The sequence below is a fragment of the Malaclemys terrapin genome, chromosome 5 (assembly GCF_027887155.1).
Source record: "Malaclemys terrapin pileata isolate rMalTer1 chromosome 5, rMalTer1.hap1, whole genome shotgun sequence".
In the NCBI taxonomy this organism is placed as follows: domain Eukaryota; kingdom Metazoa; phylum Chordata; order Testudines; family Emydidae; genus Malaclemys; species Malaclemys terrapin.
This window is the reverse complement of record NC_071509.1, coordinates 117628303-117647309: the sequence shown is the minus strand read 5'-3', so window position 1 is coordinate 117647309 and position 19007 is coordinate 117628303. Positions and strand designations below refer to the sequence as shown.

The 19007-nt window shown below is 46.5% G+C and overlaps 1 long non-coding RNA gene across 1 annotated transcript; it reads left to right on the top strand.

Annotated features, from left to right (window-relative positions):
* Positions 1 to 17556, top strand: LOC128838591 (uncharacterized). The gene is made up of 3 exons (XR_008445212.1): positions 1 to 2091; positions 2471 to 2543; positions 15527 to 17556. It is a non-coding gene; the product is annotated as an uncharacterized LOC128838591 (long non-coding RNA).
* The last annotated feature ends 1451 nt before the right edge of the window (positions 17557 to 19007 follow it).

Below are 19007 nucleotides of genomic sequence, written 5' to 3'. Positions count from 1 at the left end.
CTCTCTCTCTCGGTCTCTGTCAAGCTTGCCTGTACTTTTCCTTTTATGGATAGCTTCATCTCCCTGTTAGACCAAAACTGTGTTAGATAACCAGTAAGGGCCATCAACTAAACCCCTTTAATCCTAATTTCTCTTGAGGGGCTTTCCAACCTCGGGGAACTTTTTGGCTAAAAGAAAAGCTCATCTCGGCCTATATTCGTCTGAACTTCTGACAACGTGGCAACCCTTCAGCACAACTCCTTTCACAAAAGACCAATTTCATATTTAGTGGGGTGATTGTTTTCGGTTACTTGACTGTGGGTTCACGCTGGTGATGGTCAAATGCGCAGATAATTGCAGCATCAATGCAACTGACATTTGGAAAATAATCAAATGTTAAACTAGCTTTTATGTTGACATTTTCTGACTTTCAAAAACATAGACTAAATATGCAAGTCAGAATGCATCAATCCTCCCCAGGTATAAATCTGTGTGGTATAAATCTGCTCCTTGAACATCTGTCTGATACTTCTTTGTATAATGTATGAGGAAATGCAAGTGCACTGATATGACACACAGGATCACAACTAGGGTGACCAGACAGCAAATGTGAAAAATCGGGACAGGGAGTGGGGGGGTAATAGGAACCTATATAAGAAAAAGACCCCAAAATCGGGACAGCTGGTCACCCTAATCACAACACAGACTGACGTACAAGCAGAAGGACATAAATAGACAAGACAGAGGTGCTATAGTTGTTACCTAAACACAAAATCTTACACAAGGTGAAGAACCGCCAAGCTATGGGAAAGGTGATTCCACGTCTCAGGAAGGATGTTTTTCATGCTCATACTCACAGAGTAAAACATACTCTTCGGTCTAGATTTGTTTTCATTTCAGGTCAAGGAAAAACATCAAAGAAAGGGCTTAACCCTAAGAGACACTAACCACTTCCTGCAAGGTCCTGATCACCCTGAACTCCCACTGAACTAGTGGGTGCTGAGCACTTCTCAGAATTGGGCCCAAAGACTGAACAAAGAGAAATTTTCCATGACCGAGAAAACAGAGTGACTGGAACATGCTGCATCTTAAGGACAAGATGGCAGCTGCATTAGGCAGGGAGAAAAATCTACTTTTAAAAGTGTAATCTTTAGAAAACAGCCTTTAATTGGTATTGCTACGTGTAGAAAGACTAGTTAGACATAATAGGCAAGATTCTGTCACCCCTACTCACACTGAGTAATACCTCACTCTACTAACACTGATTTCAATGGGGCTTGCTTGTGGGGTATTGTACTAGTCAACATAAGGGGGAGAGAATCTGGCCCAACATGAGACCAATATCATGAAAAGAAACCAGATAACCCAGAGTAGAAGTCAGTTACAGTGATTGGTGTAAGAGGATCAGAGCCAAAGCCTGACAATAATTTTTTTATATATATATGGAAAGAGAGAGATCAACTCTCAGAGCTCATCCAGAGCTCTGAGATAATAATAGAGAGCCTCTGACTAAGCCAGCCCTGATTACAGAATGGGCCCCACCTGAGAGAAATTAGGTGATTCCAGGTTTAACTACTGAGTGGGCCCAGCTGAGGAAGGGCTGGAGGAAAGAGAATGCAGAGAGTCAAAAGGTGCCTGCAGGGGCTTGAGTGAGCACCCAGGGGACAGATTGGGAGACCGAGAAGGGAAGGAAAGAGGTGAGGAAGGAAATGGTGCAGGGAAAACTGCACTATGGGTAGAGGATTTGACTTGGTTGTGCAGTCCAGGGCCCTGGGCTGTAACCCAGAATTGAGATTGGGACTGGATTCCCCTACTAGCCCTCAGCAAGTGGTGTACAAGGGTAGCTGAGCCCAGGAAGGGGGCTGCAGTCTGAATGTGACCTCGCTGAAGAAGAGCTGTGGAGAGGCTGGAAGCTTCTGATTTCTATTAAGAGAGTTTAGAACTTTAGTCTGTTCCTTCCAGGGTCAGCCATCCGCACTAAAGACTGTGCCCTGGCTGGAGGGGTGAGTTATCTAAAAGAAACCACCACAGCCCCAGAGTGACTGTTGACAAGGGCTGCTACCCCACAAGGATACTGTGATGCCATGCCTGGCCATGAGGCAGTGCAGGGTGGTGAGTAAACTCTGTTACAATGCTTTTTCTTAAATTCCTTTAATTGCAGCGTGTCTGAAACAACTACACTTTTGTAGTTTTCCTTGTCCGCTCTCTCTTTTCCTACCCCTCACGGCAAGCACTGTATCTCAGCCCTAGTCTACATCCAGCTGATGACAGCACCTTTGGTGACCAGTAAATGACTGACTGACTGACCTTGGCCACTTCTATATTGCGTGAGTACATGTGCTGCTAGACCCCTCTCTGCAGAAGGGATTCTTTCAACAGCAAGTTAACATGAAGTGATTTACTTTGTCCATATTGGATACACGGTTCAGGGGGTGGGGGAACAACTCCAGGTTGCACGTGCTTTTGAAATGTTTACTTCGATATTCCATAGGTCCTTTGGAAGAAATGAACTCAAAGATTGCCTACTTGGAACTTCTTCTTTTTGGATGGGATAAGTATTGCTGGTAAGTCATATAAATAATTGTGCTGCTAACCTTTGAATTTACTTAGCTCCTGGCCTAGCCCAAATTTGGTTGTAGGTTGTCTTTGTTTGTTTTAATTCTACATAAATTGTGCTGCACACACTGTCTTTGTTTGTTTTAATTCTACATAAATTGTGCTGCACACACAATAAACTCCACACTAGAAAAGGCCCATTCTGTGCATTAAGGGCTGGCTTCCTCTCTCCTTTACTTTCACTGAGCAGTACTTTCATTCCATGAGTCATCCCCTGAATCCAGTGCGAAACTTTACTACTAAGACACCGGACGTATGTGCTGTAGCAGAATTGATCCCTTGTTGCCACATTTTCAAGAGCTCGGTTCCCATTTGGGCGCTTTAGTGAAGCGGCCAGACTTTCAAAAGTGCCCCATACCTGCCAGCTCCCACCATTCTACCTTTTGAAAATCTGAAACTAAATGTTTGTCAGTGCCCTAATTATGTTTTTCAAAGGCAGAAGGAATGTGGGATCTTTTGTGGTAGAGTAGTTCTGAGCCATTGTAGCTCAGAATAATAGAACAGACTTGATGCTGCAATTCAGCGAATTCAAATGATTGTAGTCCCTTGCTGAACTACATTTCCCAGGATTATTTCAACCTAAGATCAGAACTCTTCCTCTTCCCAGGTATAAATGCCAATGGAAAGCCTTGATAAAGGGTCTTAAACAGCATAGTGTAGAGACCATCCAACCAGGTATGCATGTATGTCTAAATGCCTCAGTTTCCTTAGCCCCGATTGAACTACTCTTGCCAAAAACTGTGGCATTTAAATTTTCCTGTAATTATGTGCTTTCTTAAATACTCCTTTTTCACCAGCTCACTAACTGTCTGAGGTCATAACCTGCATGGTTCAGAATTGCTTGTGTGTTTGTCACTCTCAAGATGCTGGACTGCAAAAAGTAGGAGGGTTGGGGTGAAGCAGAACATATCCATGCAGACATCAGTTCATTTGTATACATACATGTGCCTATTCCATACGTGCAAAGAGACCTGAGATCCCCTGACTCATTTGTTCACTGGCATAGCAAGCCGTGATTCCCCAAAGAAGAAAATAAACCCAACTAAAGGATCACATCCCCCCCCAGTGTAATTCACAAAATAGAAGCACTAGGTAATAGTGCAGCTGGTGCCATGGCCAAGTGCTGCTGGGTATGTATCTACACTAGCCAACAGTAAAACAGCCATCGCTCGAATACTTTATATAGGTGGCTAACACCATTATATTTAGAACAAGAATTGTTCATTGCTGTATAGAAATGAGCCCTCTGGGATCTATTTTCAAAATGTGTCCCATTCCAGAAATAGACGGTTGCCCCATTGCCCTCTATTGGGGCAGGCCTTCAAGGATGTTCCAGCATTTTATTTTGTAAAATATATGGGCTCTTCCTGATCCCCAGCAGAGGGATGCTCCACAGGTGAGGGCTCTCGGCTCCAGAGGGAAGTGTAACTTGTGCAGTGAGTGGTGGGCTTGTTGTTGTTTTGTTTTCCGCCCCCCCCAAGCGCTGTCAGTCATATTTCCTGTGTGGCTTGGTGTATTCTTGAAGGGCTGCACAGAGCCCCGATCTAGCTCACATTATTGGGGCTTTATAGATTAGGCCTAGGACCGCAAAGCAAATCCAGCACTGGGGAGACACTCCAGAGCGTTGACCGTGGCCTAATAAGCTGTTGCCAAGGTGATGCTGTCAGGAGTTTGGCCAGCATGCTGGACCAATTGAAGCTTCATCTTGATTGGGCTGATTGAGGCAGTAGAGTGGAAGGTAAAGGCATGTATTGCTGCAGCCAGGGCTTCATCTGGGATGGGCAGGGGGGTTGTTTCCTGCTTCTGTTGTGCATAGCTGGAAGTCTCAAACAAAAATCTGTTACTTTAGGGACTGTCTTCCCCTCAATTTAACATCCACATGATACCTTGTTGTAGGGGGTTAGGACAACTCACCTTGATGGTGTCTTTTCTTGGCATGCCCATATTTTCTGTATAAAAGTGGCTACTCTTGTTACTGACCTTCTGGGAAGGACTAATGGACAGGCAGTAGATACTGAGGAGGTGGGGCCAATATTTCAAAGTCAATAGGTAACTTTTAGTTATCTGCTTTAGAAGTAGGTTTTGGTTTCCTGTTGACTGCTAGCTAACAGATCTTTTAGGACCAAACCTTGGCATTTGCACAAAGTCTTAAGCAAATCCAGAAACTACATGTAACTGATCAATTTGCCATGCAAAGAAATCTGCCTACAAATGTTGAAGCCTGTAAGGAGGTCTGTTAAACATTTGGCCCGGAGAGTCCTACAAGAAAGGTAGAAATGTAAAAGTTTGCTTCTTGAACATCCACGTCCAGCATATGTACGTGTGTCTTTATGATGGCAGTTAAGGGACTGGGTGAATCTGCTTTAAATTGCAAAATCTGTTGGAAAGAGGGATGGTGTCCCTAGCCTCTGTTTGCCCAAAACTGGGCATGGGCGATGGGGTGGATCGCATGATGACTTGTTGTTTTCATTTCCTGTGAGGCACCTGGCATTGGCCACTGGTGGAAGACCGGGTACTGGGCTAGCTGGACCTTTGGTCTGACCCAGTATGGCCATTCTTAGGTTGACTAAGTTTCATAAAGATGTGTTCAGCTGTTGAGGATCTAATCATCCCAGAAGAAATGTAACATTTTCATGGACTCTCACTGTGCTGGCACCTGACTCTGGCCGCAAGGGTTTCCCTACATAGTTGATCTCATTCAGCTGCTTGATGACCTTAAAGGGCCTGTCCCGGGCAGCCTGTAGTTTGTTCTTTCTTATGGGAATGAGAGCTGTCACCTGGTCCCCGGTAGCATAGGAGCGGGAACGCGCTGGGCGGTTGTACCAGACCTTTTGCTTACGTTGGGCCCTGGCTAAATTCTCCCCGGCCAAGTCCATGAGCTCAGCAAGCTTTTCCCAGAAAGTCAGTACATACTCCACTTCTGATTTTCCATCGGGGAGGCCTTCCCCTCTCATTCGTCCCTCAACAAGTCCACAGGTCCCCTTACTCTCCTCCCATACAGCCACTCGAAAGGAGAGAACACGGTTGATTTCTGGGCCCCTTCCCAGTAGGGGAACAACAGCTGGGGTAAATACTGGTTCTGGTGGGACCCAAGTGAGAGTGCCAATTCAGGACAAATGGCTTAAAACAGGGCAGTTAGACCAAGGCTGGGTTTTTCTACCGCTGCGCAAACCAAAGCGGTCAGACAAAGAAGACTTTGGTCCTACCCCACGGGCTAACCACAAGTCACACAAGCAGTTCCCTTAGACACTCCAGTTTCCCAGTATCACCAACCGTGCCACTTGGTATGGGGACAAATGGTTATGAAAACCAATACCTCAGCAAAAGAAAAAAGGTTCTCTTGATCCCAAAGGACCAAGCCCCAGGTCAATATACAAATCAGATCTTACCCACAAATCACACTGTTGCCAATCCTTTAGAATCTAAAGGTTTCTTCATAAAAGGAAAAAGATATAGATGAGAGAGAGAGAGAGAGAGAGAGAATTGGTTAAATGGGATCCATGACATACGGTAATGGCAACAGAGGCTCCTGGGGCACCTTTAAGACTAACAGAAGGATTGGGAGTGTAAGCCTTCGTGGGTAAGAACCTCACTTCTTCAGATGCGAGATGACTTGCATCTGAAGAAGTGAGGTTCTTACCAAGTCATCTCGCATCTGAAGAAGTGAGGTTCTTACCCACGAAAGCTTACGCTCCCAATCCTTCTGTTAGTCTTAAAGGTGCCCCAGGAGCCTCGGTCTGAATCTGTAAAAAGCAACAACCACGGCTCCCCCTCTGATACTGGAGTAAGGGCAAGGTTATTGGTTCAGGCTTTCAGCAGTGATAGACTAAACTGCAGGTTCAAATCAAGTCTCTGGAGTACATCCCCAGCTGGGATGGGTCATCAGTCCTTTGCTACAAACGGCAGCTCTACACAAAGTCCCTCCAGAGGTAAGAAGCAGGATTGAAGACAAGATGGAGATGAGGCATCAGCCTTTTCTAGTCTTTTCCAGGTGTAAGAACACCTCTTTGTCCTTACTATGGAAAACTACAGCAAAATGGAGTCTGGAGTCACATGGGCAAGTCCCTGCCTACTTTGCTGAGTTACAAGGCGTATTTGCATTCTCTCAATGGGTCAGTTGTATAGCCGATGGTCCTTAATGGGCCGTCAAGCAGGCTAGGCAGAGCTGACACTGACTTGTCTGGGGTGTCACCTAGAAGCACAGCATGATTTTGAAATACAGACAGTATAGAGCCAATACTTTAAATACAACAATGATATATGCATCCAGCTAGCATAATCCTAACCAGAACCTTGTCTTAGAGCCCTTATTTGACCTCCTTTCTACCGGCTTTGGTGCCACTACAGGACCGTGGTTGCAACAATGATCTGTATGGTCCTAGATTATATCAATAATGTCACACCCCCAATGCAAAACTGATGCAGGAAGGGATGACTCCAACATCACTGACTACATCCCAAGAGCCCCCCATCCTTGGTTCCGTCTCACTACAGCTAGTATTGGGTTAGAAGCCGTATTCGTGTAAAACAGAAATGGTTTATCCAAGTCCCGTTCAATAACCTGCTTTAATCTCGTTACAAACTCCAGGTAAAACTTGGTTAGAACAATAATGGATTGGATCTGCTCTTGCAGCATGGTTTCTGTATGTTTCATTTTCTTTTGCCAAATGCTAAAGAACATAGCTACTTTATCCATACAAGCTCTGGCAAATGTTTGGAACCCGGTTAACATCAAGTCAATGTAGAGATTAATGTTGTCTATAGTATAGGAATCCTGGCATTTAGCCGTGACAGCAATGTGGTAGTATGCCTCGGTTTCCCTTTTCATACAGCACATTAGGTTTGGAATGTCTTTTCCCCTGTTGAAAATTCCCATACTGTTCACAGGCATCAACTGTGAATTATCAGTTTAACAAGGCCCTTAACATAAAGTATGTTCTCATGTAATTCTTTTAACATGTTCAAGGTGGTGTGGTTTGTTTGTTTGTTGTTTTTTCTCGCCCTCGCCAGATTAGGCACATTGCACATTTTTACAGTTCTTGGTAATAGCAACACATTAGTTACAAAAATTATCGTTGGCAATAAGAACAAATTCATTGCAAGTGTCCATTTACAATCCTGTTTGTTATGCCACACCTTTGGCTCCATACCATTGGGGTTTGGGCATTTTAGGGTTAACGTGGGGCTTCCCTTTGCCAAAGTAAGTTCTCTTTCCTCCATGTCCTGAAGGTTTAAATCCTGATTTCTCTTGCTTAACAGAATTCCCTGGCTGATTGGGTGGGCTGTCTGTGCTAACAGCTATTAGCAAGTCTGTCTTCTCCCAGTCAGTCAGGTAATTTGCATCAACGCAAACACTAGCTTTTAAATTCTTAGCTGCTACCAATTTGAAGACTGGACTCCTGTCCTAAAGAGAGACCACACAAATCCCAAGAGGCTGAGGCTGAGAGTTTGCTTGCTCTCCCCTGTGGCCGGCCTCAAGCATTCAGCCATAAAACTGTTCTGCTCTGAAACACCAGTAACCAAATCTGTCACACCCTGAAGCACAGACTGCTCATTTAAGGAATTAGCATGGAGACATTCCTGTCCCAACACCAGTGTCTTTCCAACAAGCTAGCCACACACAAGTTCAGGAAGTTTTTCCTTCTTGCCACAAGTTTCCACACCATCAGTCAAATCACCTTTCTGCTCTCCTGGTGTCCTGGCTAGGATATCCCCCTGATCAGACAGAATTGCTACATCCTTTTCCAACCACCCATTAGCAACAGGTAAAATACAAGCACCAGAACTGTCCGGTCTCTGGGATTTTGCTAAGACGCTAACTGGATGCAACCTAGTTACAGTGCCATTCTCCCTAGCAGACACAAACTTAGGACCATTCCCTTCCTGGGCTTTAGTTGAATCCAGAACCAACTCTGAGACCACTGCACTATCCTCAACCATCACAGGCTGAAAGGCACCTTCTGTCTGCTTCACAAAGAAGAGCCGGAGCCGCATTCTCCTTTTCCAAACACGCAGCTTGGGATCTCATTTCCCTTGTCCCGGCACGCAGGGCTGTTCACAGACAACTGCTTGGAGACCGAGGTAGATTCCTCCGTAGGCAAGTTAAAATACCCCTGACGGACACAGGCACATTTCCTTCACTGTCACAATTCTCCCCACAGGAAACTAGTAAGGTGTAGGGGCCCTCATTTTCCGCTATCCTTGCCTTCCCAAACTGCTGACTAGATAAAGCCATCAGCTCACAAGGTTGTCTAGGCTCATCCAAACTTTCTTTACCAGACACGTTTCCACTCCCAACAGATAAACTGCTGCTCTATTCACTACCCTGAGCTACTGTCTGCAAATGAGAGTTACCCTTTTCAGGTTCACTTGTATAAGCTGTACTAGCCACCAATTCATTACCCCTTAAAAATCTACCCTTTCCTCCCTCAGCTGGGGCTTCCATCTGTCCATCCACTTTAAGCTGCTCCTGAGAAACATTTTCCTGACCAATGAGATCTTTCTGTGCTTGATCTAATTCCAGATTCACTTCTGAAACATTAGGCAGGCAGACATTCAGAAACTTCGTTCACAGCCAAACTACTACTTTCCAAAGACAAACCTTTGGAAAAACCTTCCAAAGACACAACTTTAGACACAACCTCTCCTGTGCCTGGTTTGTGTTAACTTGACTGAACATAGCTCTAATATCCTTTCCAATCATAAGATCCTTAGGGATTGTGTTTTTTACTCCCACAACCATGGTGCCCTCAAATCCCTTCCATTTCAGGTGGATTTGAGCCAAAGACGCCCTGACAAAATACTCAGCTGAGGCTACAACAGTTACACTTTCATCTGGCCAATAATCTTCCTCCCTGACAAGACTTGCTTTAACCAAAGTAATATCGGCTGCGGTGTCCCTCCATGCCATACACCTTACTCCATTCACTTCTGCACTGGTAATAAACTCTGCATTATTTTTCCCATATTTAGCTTTAATATGAGTTTTAAGGTCAAATTCTTCAGAGACCACAGAAACAGCATTTGCACACAGGGCACCAACGGTGGGCTGTGTGTGGCCTGCCTGTGAGTTTATAACAGGATTAGCATTTACCGTGGCATTTGGGGTTGCTGGTTTTGGGCTGCCCTTCAGGGTCGGGCAATCTGGTCTCATGTGGCCAAGCACACCACAGTGATGGCATTTAACCTGTTTATTCTCGTGGTGAGAGTTCCTATCCTCTGGGCCCCCGTGAGATCCTTTAGAATAGTCAGCGCCAGGTTTACTTTTAAATCCTTTTCCTCCCCTCCCCACCCCCCACCCCTTGAACTGGGGAGAATGGTGATTAGTTTTCCCTGGGGGTTTATACCCTTCTCGAGCCCTGTTTTGGGTATGGGCACCCGCAATCTCTGCAGCCCGTAGGACTGACTCAGGGTTCCTATCACACACAGCTGCTCTCACGTGGTCAGGCACAATGTCCAAGAACTGTTGTTCCAAAATTATTAAATCCAGCAGTTTTTCAAAACTCCCATGCGCCTTTGCTTCCCACAACCCACTTTTTAACAAAGCCCATGGGCTTATGAGCACATTCTACAGAAGTGCCATCATTAGACACTTTAAACTTTCTAAACTTAACTCTGTAAGATTCAGGAGTAACCTTGAACGGCCTTAACACAGAATCTTTAAACCGCTCATAATCCAAGGCTTCTTGTTCCCCCAGTTCATTAAATACCTCCCTGGCTTTTCCAGTCAGTCTGGCCAGCAGGACAGGCATTCGCTGATCATCAGGGATCTGGTACAGATTGCAGAGGCATTCAAAGGTAGACAAAAACTCCTCTCTATCCTCAGTATCATTGTCAATGGGACGCATCCTTTCCCAGTTTTTCTTGTGGCGGTGGGGAAGTGGAGCACCAGGTGGTGATGACTTTCTCCACTCTTCCATTACTTGGAGCTGAAGTTTGGCCGTCTCCTGTTCCATCTGTGGAGCTTTCTCCTCCGCAGCCAGCAGCTCCAGACGCCCCTTACGAGCTCTTTCTTCTCTCTTATCAGCTTCTCTTTCTAATTCAGCTGTTTTTTGTTTTTTTTCCAGCAATCGAAGATCTGCTAGATTCCTTTCATGCTCAAGTTACAGTTTATTTGTTACCTTCTGTACTCTCATTTTTTCTGCATCTTCTGTAGCCTCCGGTAAGGGCTGCGCTCTTGCCCCCGGATCACTGGCCATTAACAGCTCACTCAGTTCTTGATTTGTAGCTTTCTTTCTAAAGCTTATCCCCTTTTCTGAACACAAATCTTCCAGGGCTTTTTTGCCAAGGCCCTCATATGCTCTTTGCTTACCCATTGCAACTGCTCTTTAACCAACCAAACTCTCAATCCCAAAATTCAAATTTGGATGGCGTGGGGTTCTGACCCAGAGCTTAATTGACCTGGTTCTGTGGATCCTAGCACGACTACGCCACTGTAACGATGCTGGTTCTGGCAGGACCCAACTGAGAGTGCCAATTTAGGACAAATTGCTTAAAACAGGGCAGTTATAGCCCAAGGCTGGGGTTTTTCCGCCTCTAAGGCAAACCAAACCTGCCCCACAAAGAGGACTCTGGTCTCACCCCACTGGCTAACCACAAGTCACACAAGCAGTTCCCTTTAAACACTCCAGTTTCCCAGTATCACCAACAGTGCCACTCGTTATGAAAACCAATACCCCAGTAAAAGAAAAAAAGGTTCTCTGGATCCCAAAGGACCAAGCCCCAGACTCATGTCAATATACAAATGAGATCGTACCCACAAATCACGCTGTTGCCAGAATCTAAAAGCTAAAGGTTTATTCATAAAAGGAAAAAGATATAGAGGAGAGAGAGAATTGGTTAAATGGAATCAATGACATACAGTAATGGCAAAGTTCTTGGTTCAGGCTTGTAGCCGTGATAGACTAAGCTGCAGGTTCAAATCAAGTCTCTGGCGTACATCCCCAGCTGGGATGGGTCATCAGTCCTTTGCTACAAACGGCAGCTCTACACAAAGTCCCTCCAGAGGTAAGAAGCAGGATTGAAGACGAGATGGAGATGAGGCATCAGCCTTTTATAGTCTTTTCCAGGTGTAAGAACACCTCTTTGTCCTTACTATGGAAAATTACAGCAAAATGGAGTCTGGAGTCACATGGGCAAGTCCCTGCCTACATTGCTGAGTTGCAAGGCATATTTGCCTTCTCTCAATGGGTCAATTGTATAGCCGATGGTCCTTAAGGGGCCATCAAGCAGGCTAGGCAGAGCTGACACTAACCTGTCTGGGGTGTCACCCAGAAGCACAGCATAATTATGAAATACAGACCGTATAGAGCCAATACTTCTAACTTTAAATACAACAATGATCGATGCATCCAGATAGCATAAACATAACCAGCAAACCAGAACCTTGTCTTAGAGACCTTATTTGACCTCCTTTATACCAGATTTGGTGTCACTACAGGACCTTGGTTGCAACAATGACCTATATGGTCCCAGATTATATCAATAACATCACAACTTGTCCCTGTCCTGTGAGTGCTGGTTCATGAAGGTTTTCAGCAGCATCTTTAGGGTCCCATTGAACCTCTTCACCAGCCCGTTGGACTGAAGGTGATACGCTGAGGCCCAGGTGCGTCGGACCCCACACTTCTCCCACAAGCACCGGAGCAGAGTTGACATGAAATTGGAGCCCTGGTCTGTAAGGAGCTCCTTGGGGAACCCCCCACTCTGCTGAAAACAGACAAGGCCACCTCCTCAAGATAGGGAGTAGCGAAATCTACCACCCCCAGAATGTATTTTTTTCCCCTGTCCGAATTGCCTTGCTGAGGGGTCCCACTATGTCCACGGCCACCTTCTGGAAAGGCTCCTCTATGATGAGCGGGGGCCTCAAAGCTGCTTTCTCCTTGTCCTGGGCCTTCCCCACCCTCTGGCAGGGATTGCAGGACCTGCAGTACTGCTGGATGGCATCAAAGATCCCAGGCCAGTGTAAGTTCTGTAGCAGCTTCTGCCTGGTGCGCTGGATTTCCTGGTATCCCGAGAGAGGGACATCATGGGCCAGGTACAGTAGCCTGCGGTAGTACTTCTGGGGGACCACTGGCTGTCTCCTGATCTCCTCCCTTCCCCCCCCCCCCCGCTCTCCCCCAGTTCCACTTCCCCTTGGGGAGCCCATTCCCAAGACAGGAATCCCTTCTCCCACAGGAATGTTTCCAGGCAGCCTACCCCCAGGGGTTTTGCCGGGCTGTGGCCAGCAAGTTCCCTTAGCTTCTCTAAAGAGGGATCTTTCCGCAGCTCGGCCTGGAATTCAGCGGCTGGGGAAGGGATGAGGACCTGCTCCCTCTCAGTGGCTGGGTCCCAGGCCGCAGCCCCGCCAAGTCCTGTCCCCAATGACTCTTTTCCCACTGGGGTAGGAACCTGCACCCGCGGCAGGCCACCGCCCCCCATGTCAGGGCAGAATGCCCTTCGCTGGCTCTGGCTACAAGTGATGACTAGGGCACTCTGGGAGCTGCCCGGCCAATCTGCCAGGTCACTCCCCCCCATCAGCACCTCGGTAGGCAACTGATAATGCACCCCCACATCTTTGGGGCCCTTCTTGGCCCCCTATTTCAGATGTACCCTGGTCATGGGTACCTTAAATGGGGGCTCGCAGACACCCGTCAGGGTTAGGTAGGTGTTGGACACCAGCCGGTTTGGGGCCACCACCTCGGGCCGGGCCAGTGTCACCTCACGTCCCAGTGACCTGCTTCCCATCCACCTCCAGGGGAATGAGGCACTCGCTCCTCAGGGGCCACCCCACACCCACCCTGTACACTGAGCATCAAGCCTCCCCGAGGAGCTGGCCTGGGAGACTTCTCCCTCTTGGGCCATTGCTAAACTGCCAGTCCCACCTGCCTGGGGATCCAACCCCTTTGAGGGCTCGGTCTGCTCATTCTGTCCCTGAGCTTTTGGCTCCGGGCCCATCTGTGGCCCCCCTGCCCACAGTAATTACACCTCAGGTCCCATTGGTCTCCAGGGGCTGGTGGGTCAGCTTTGGTATTGGCTGTGCCTCTCAGGAGGGATTTCTCCAAGACTTCCTTCAGGGAAGCCCCTGGGTGACCCCCCCCCCCCCCCTTCTGCACTGACGTGGGCCTGTCCCCCTGGGATTCCCTTCCATTGCCCGAGTTTGCTAACTACAAACTCATCCGCCAGCAGCCCTGCACGGCACAGGTCCTTCGGCCTCTTGTCTGCAAACTACATCCTCAGGTCAGGGGGGCAGAGTTCATACAGTTGCTCCAGCTCCATAATTCAATCACGTCCTCCTTGGTCTGGGCCCCGCCCCATTCACCCACTTGCGGGTGTATTTCCCCAATCAGTGTGACCAGTTCCAGATAGGTCACCCCCTGGGTCTTCTGCACACTCAGGAACCTTTTTCCTGTACGCCTCGGGGGGTCAGCTCAAACTTGCGCAGCAGGACTTGTTTGAACAGTTCATAGTCCCTTGCTTCCACCTCATCCATCTGGCTGAACATCTCTATGGGTTTGGGACCCAGTAAGGGGGTGAGATGCCAAAGATGTCTGCAGGCCATCGGAGGGGGGCGCCCGCCGATGGCCGCCAGGCCATCGGCGGGGGGCGCCCGCCGATGGCCGCCAGGCCATCGGCGGGGGGCGCCCGCCGATGGCCGCCAGGCCATCGGCGGGGGGCGCCCGCCGATGGCCGGTTTCCGAAAGATGGTGCTCAGCTAGCGAGGGTCTAATTCTGCCCGAAGAAATATCCAGACTGTCCGCAGATGCGGAAAGGAACAGTGTATCAGTAGATTACACTGAGTTTGCGTGCGGCACGTGGCATTGTCGGTTCTCACTTACCCACGCCTTGTGCTCTCTGTGATGTTATTGACATAAACTGGGACCGTATAGATCATTGTTGCAACCAAAGTCCTGTAGTGGCACCCAAATCTTGTATAAAGGGGGTCAAATGGGGTGTCTAGGACAAGGGTATGGTTTACTGGTTATGATTATGCTGTCTATATGTGTGTATCAGTTTTGTAGTCGAAGTTATGAATATTGGCTCTATACTGTCTGTATGGCAAACTTATGCTATGCTTCTGGGTGACATCCCAGACAAGCTGAGATTAGCTCTGCCTAGCCTGCTTGATGGCCCATTAAGGACCATCAGCTATACAATGGACCCATTGAGAGAAGGCAGATACGCCTTGTAACTCAGCAAAGTATGCAGGGACTGGCCCATGTGACTCCAGGCTCCATCTTGCTGTAATTTTCCACAGTAAGAACAAAGAGGTGTTCTTACACCTGGAAAAGACTATATAAGGCTGATGCCTCATCTCCATCTGGTCTTCAATCCTGCTTCTTACCTCTGGAGGAACTTTGCTACAAACGGAAGCTCTGAACAAAGGACTGAGGACCCATCCCGGCTGGGGATGTATTCCAGAGACTTGATTTGAACCTGCAGTTTATTCCATCGCCGCTGCAAGCCTGAACCAAGAACTTTGCCATTACTGTATGTAATTGATTCCATTTAACCAATCCTAACTCTCATCTCTATCTTTTCCTTTTAAGAATAAACCTTTAGATTTTAGATTCTAAAGGATTGGCAGCAGCGTGATTTGTGGGTAAGATCTGATTTGTATATTGACCTGGGTCTGGGGCTTGGTCCTTTAGGATCAGGAGAACCTTTTTCTTTTACTGGGGTATTGGTTTTCATAACCATTTGTCCCCATAACGAGTGGCACTGGTGGTAATAATGGGAAACTGGAGTGTCTAAGGAGATTGCTTGTGAGACTTGCGGTTAGCCAGTGGGATGAGACCGAAGTCTTAGTCTGGCTGGTTTGGTTGGCCTTAGAGGTGGAAAAACCCCAGCCTTGGGCTGTAACTGCCCTGTTTTAGCAATTTGTCCTGAGTTGGCACTCTCAGTTGGGTTCCGCCAGAACTGCATTGTCACACTCTCTCTCTCTCTGTTTCAGACATCATGAAGCACAAGTGGAGAAGAAGGAAGTGTCAGGAATGCCACACACAGAGGAGAAAAGAAGATGGAGGAAAAGGAAAGGAACTCTGGGCACAGTAACCAACCTCAAATCAGGCCTCAGGTCATGTAATTAGACTGTAGGGGAATCTCGAGCCTCTTAATACCTTGAGCAGCGTGACCGCCCTGTAAGCTGGGTCCCGGTCTGTGCTATTGTGTCGTTTTGACATTCTGCTCCGTTATCTGGCTATTGAGGGTGACTGCCCTGTCATCGGGGTGCACGTCTCCTCCCCCTGTCTTTGGAGGGGCATTGAGCTCTTTGTTAATCTGAGCAATGTGACCGCTCTGTATCTGGGGTCTGGGTCTCTGCCCTCTTGCTCATTTGGCTTTACGCCGTGCTCTGCCCCATTAGTCAGCGTGACAACCCTGTAATTAGGGTCTATGTCACAAGCCTCTCTAGGATAGGACATATTGAGCTCTTTGGTACTTTGAGAGCTTGACCTTCCTGTCATTCAGGTTATGGTCTCTCCTCTTTGGCTAATGCCAGCGACCACGCTGTAATCAGGGTACAGGTTGCATCTCGCTTTTGAAATCTGGGTAATTAGAATCATTTCCGTTATGTGGGCAGCTTGGCCTCCCTGTAACTAGGGTGTGCGTCTCCGAGGCCCTCTGGGTCTCTTGGCCTCGTGCTGTCTTCACAACCTGTTGCGAACGACTTCCCTGTAATCAGGGATCGGGTCTGTGCCCTCTAGTCTCTTGGCACTTGGCCAAATGCAGCCACTGCCCTGAATGAGCACCCTGTAAACAGGGTACAGGTCTTATCTACTACTATTTCTGGCACCCCCATGAGACTGTGTCCAGAGTTCCGGCCCATCCAACAGCGCTTCCAACATGCCTGGAATTCTGCAGCCAAGTCTCCTGCTTTCTACTCACTTCTTGGACTCTTGGAGACCTGACATGCTATTGGTGGTACGATCCGAAAGTGAGTGTCCGGGGCGGTTTTGGACCGTTGTCGAAAGCGGTTCTCATTTACACACGCCTTGTGCTCCCTCTCTCTGATTCAGGCATCATGAAGCAGAAGTGGAGAAGAAGGCCTAACTTGTGTATTTCTCACACATTTCTAAAAGGAAGCAAACAAAACTAAATGTTCTGGCAACTGGCAGTTACTCTCCGCACTTCACAACTTTCAAACACCTACTCTACTTAAATGGTCACACCAACCAAAGTGTACCACACATTCAATATTAACTTTGCACCTATTGTGTCAGAAGTGAGAGTGTTTTTAGTAGTTGTGTCCATTGGTGGAAGTGGCAGTCGTGGTGTTTTAGTAGTCTTTTACGCTTCTTGAATTCAAAGGATGATGATGTGGATGTTTTAGGTAGGTATTTTTCTGTTAAGTCTTGGTATTTGGGTAGAGGTGCAGTATTTTGTGATTATGACTATTTTTCTGGTATTGGTTTAGTGTGAATTGTTGGCAATTTTAGATGTTTTTGTATCCGTACATTAGTAGATGTCTTTAGAGGGGAAAGCTGAGGTTGCCTGTTTGGTGAAATTTGATTGGTGTGAAAGTTAATTTCGGGTAGGTGTTTGAAAGCACTGAGGTTTGAATTTTTAGCTCAACAGGGATGCAGGATCCACCTGGCTACCTCAGTTCTTACTGTCATTCCTAATTCCAAAATCTGGGATGAAGATGACCAGGCAGAATAAAGATATCTCCAGAGACTTTCAAGAGGGTAGCATTTCTGCAGCTTTAGGGGATCCCTTAAACCTTATTGAGCTTTTCAAAGTGTAATAATTGTGGAAAACTTCCACTTCTGCCAATTCCATGTTGAACAATGACCTGTATTAAAGGACTTACACTGGTAGTTAATTCTGTTCTGTATTAAGATGATTTTGCTAAAATCGCCGCTTTCTGATGTGTGAAATGAATTATCTAGGTCTGATTATACCTATTTGATAAAAGTGTGATAACGACCCCATGTTAAATGCATGGATTGAACTTTGATTGTCATATCACATTGCTTTGCTTTCTGTAACTCCTTATTTATGAATGTATTTGTTACTATTTATGTAATTCAATGAATAAAATGTATACATTCAAGTATAGTCTCAGTTCTTTCTTTGGCTAAACAAAAAGGAATCTGATAAACTTGTGAAGAATTTTGGTATTGTTACGTTTAATTTAATTAACATCTTTTTACCCTTTTCATGCGGTCGTTGGAAGTAACTACCCTGTAGTGGTGCAAGTTTGATTTTTCTCTTGGATCACACGTTTGGGGCAGACTGCAGTGTGATCTTGAGAATGGAGATCGCACTGCCACTTAGGTGCATAAGGTTGCCCTCCTAAAGCTTCTAAGGTGCACAAGAATAGGCCTTTGTTTGGTTCCTTCACTGTTCCCAGGCTTATAGATTGCTTGAGATCTGCAGGCCCTAGAGCTCACTTCCTGAGCACAATATATGATTGTGGCTATGATAAGATTGGACTAAAACTAGCAAGGTCCCCTGGTTTCTGCACCTTTCCCGTTCAGACATTTTTTAAAAAGTAGATTAATGTAATATTTTTATATTTAATTCAATCCCAAGTTTCTCAGAAATTGACTTTTACGGTGCACTCAATTTTCAATATGCTAATACATGTGAGGTAGTGTGGTCTAGTGGTTTAGAGCACTGGCCTGGGATTCAGGCGACCTGGTTTCTATTCCTGCCTCTGCTGCTGGGTCACTGGCTGTCCTTGGGTCACTTGGTGGTCACTTTGCCTCCCTGTGCCAGTGTCCCCCTCCATTTAAAAAAAAAAGTGGGGGAGGGGAGATGATTGTACTGACCTCATTTGTAAAGTGTTTTGAGATCTACAAGCACTAAACAGAATTTTTACTAAAAATGAGATTCTATAGGGGTGGGAGAGAACTAGAGATTAACTTTGGTAGGGTGCATGAAGATATAATTCACTATGGAGGCATTAATTTTCCTAATGCTGTGAAGAAAACTCTCTTGTGCATAATGAATTGAAACAGCCTCTCTCTCTTTGCATTTGTTAATTCATTTCTCCTATACCAGGTGCTTTTTGTTCCATTGAAATATGCATGGGGATGTGCTTTTTATTTATTACCCTTGCCCTATGATTTATTATTCAAAAGTGGGCAACTTGGAAAGCAAATACTCAATATTAGGTGATTGTTCGCCTGCTGTAGAAAAAGCCCGTGAAGAAGTGTGCAGCAGCTGCAGTTACACTAGGGGAACTCCATGACTTCAATAGATTCAATAGTCATCTTTTCTCTGTTTACTGGTACTCTGACTTGCCCCTTTCCCCCTTCACTTAAACCCAATTCAGAGGCAGCTGATGAGTCGCAGGTGCACTGGCTTCTTCCTTCTTAGAGGATGAATGGCCCGCTATGAGAGACCTGAAACCCGATGGTATGATGATGAGGGCTCTAATTCAGCAAAGTACCATTCTAGCATACCTCAGCCAGAGTCATCATGCGTAC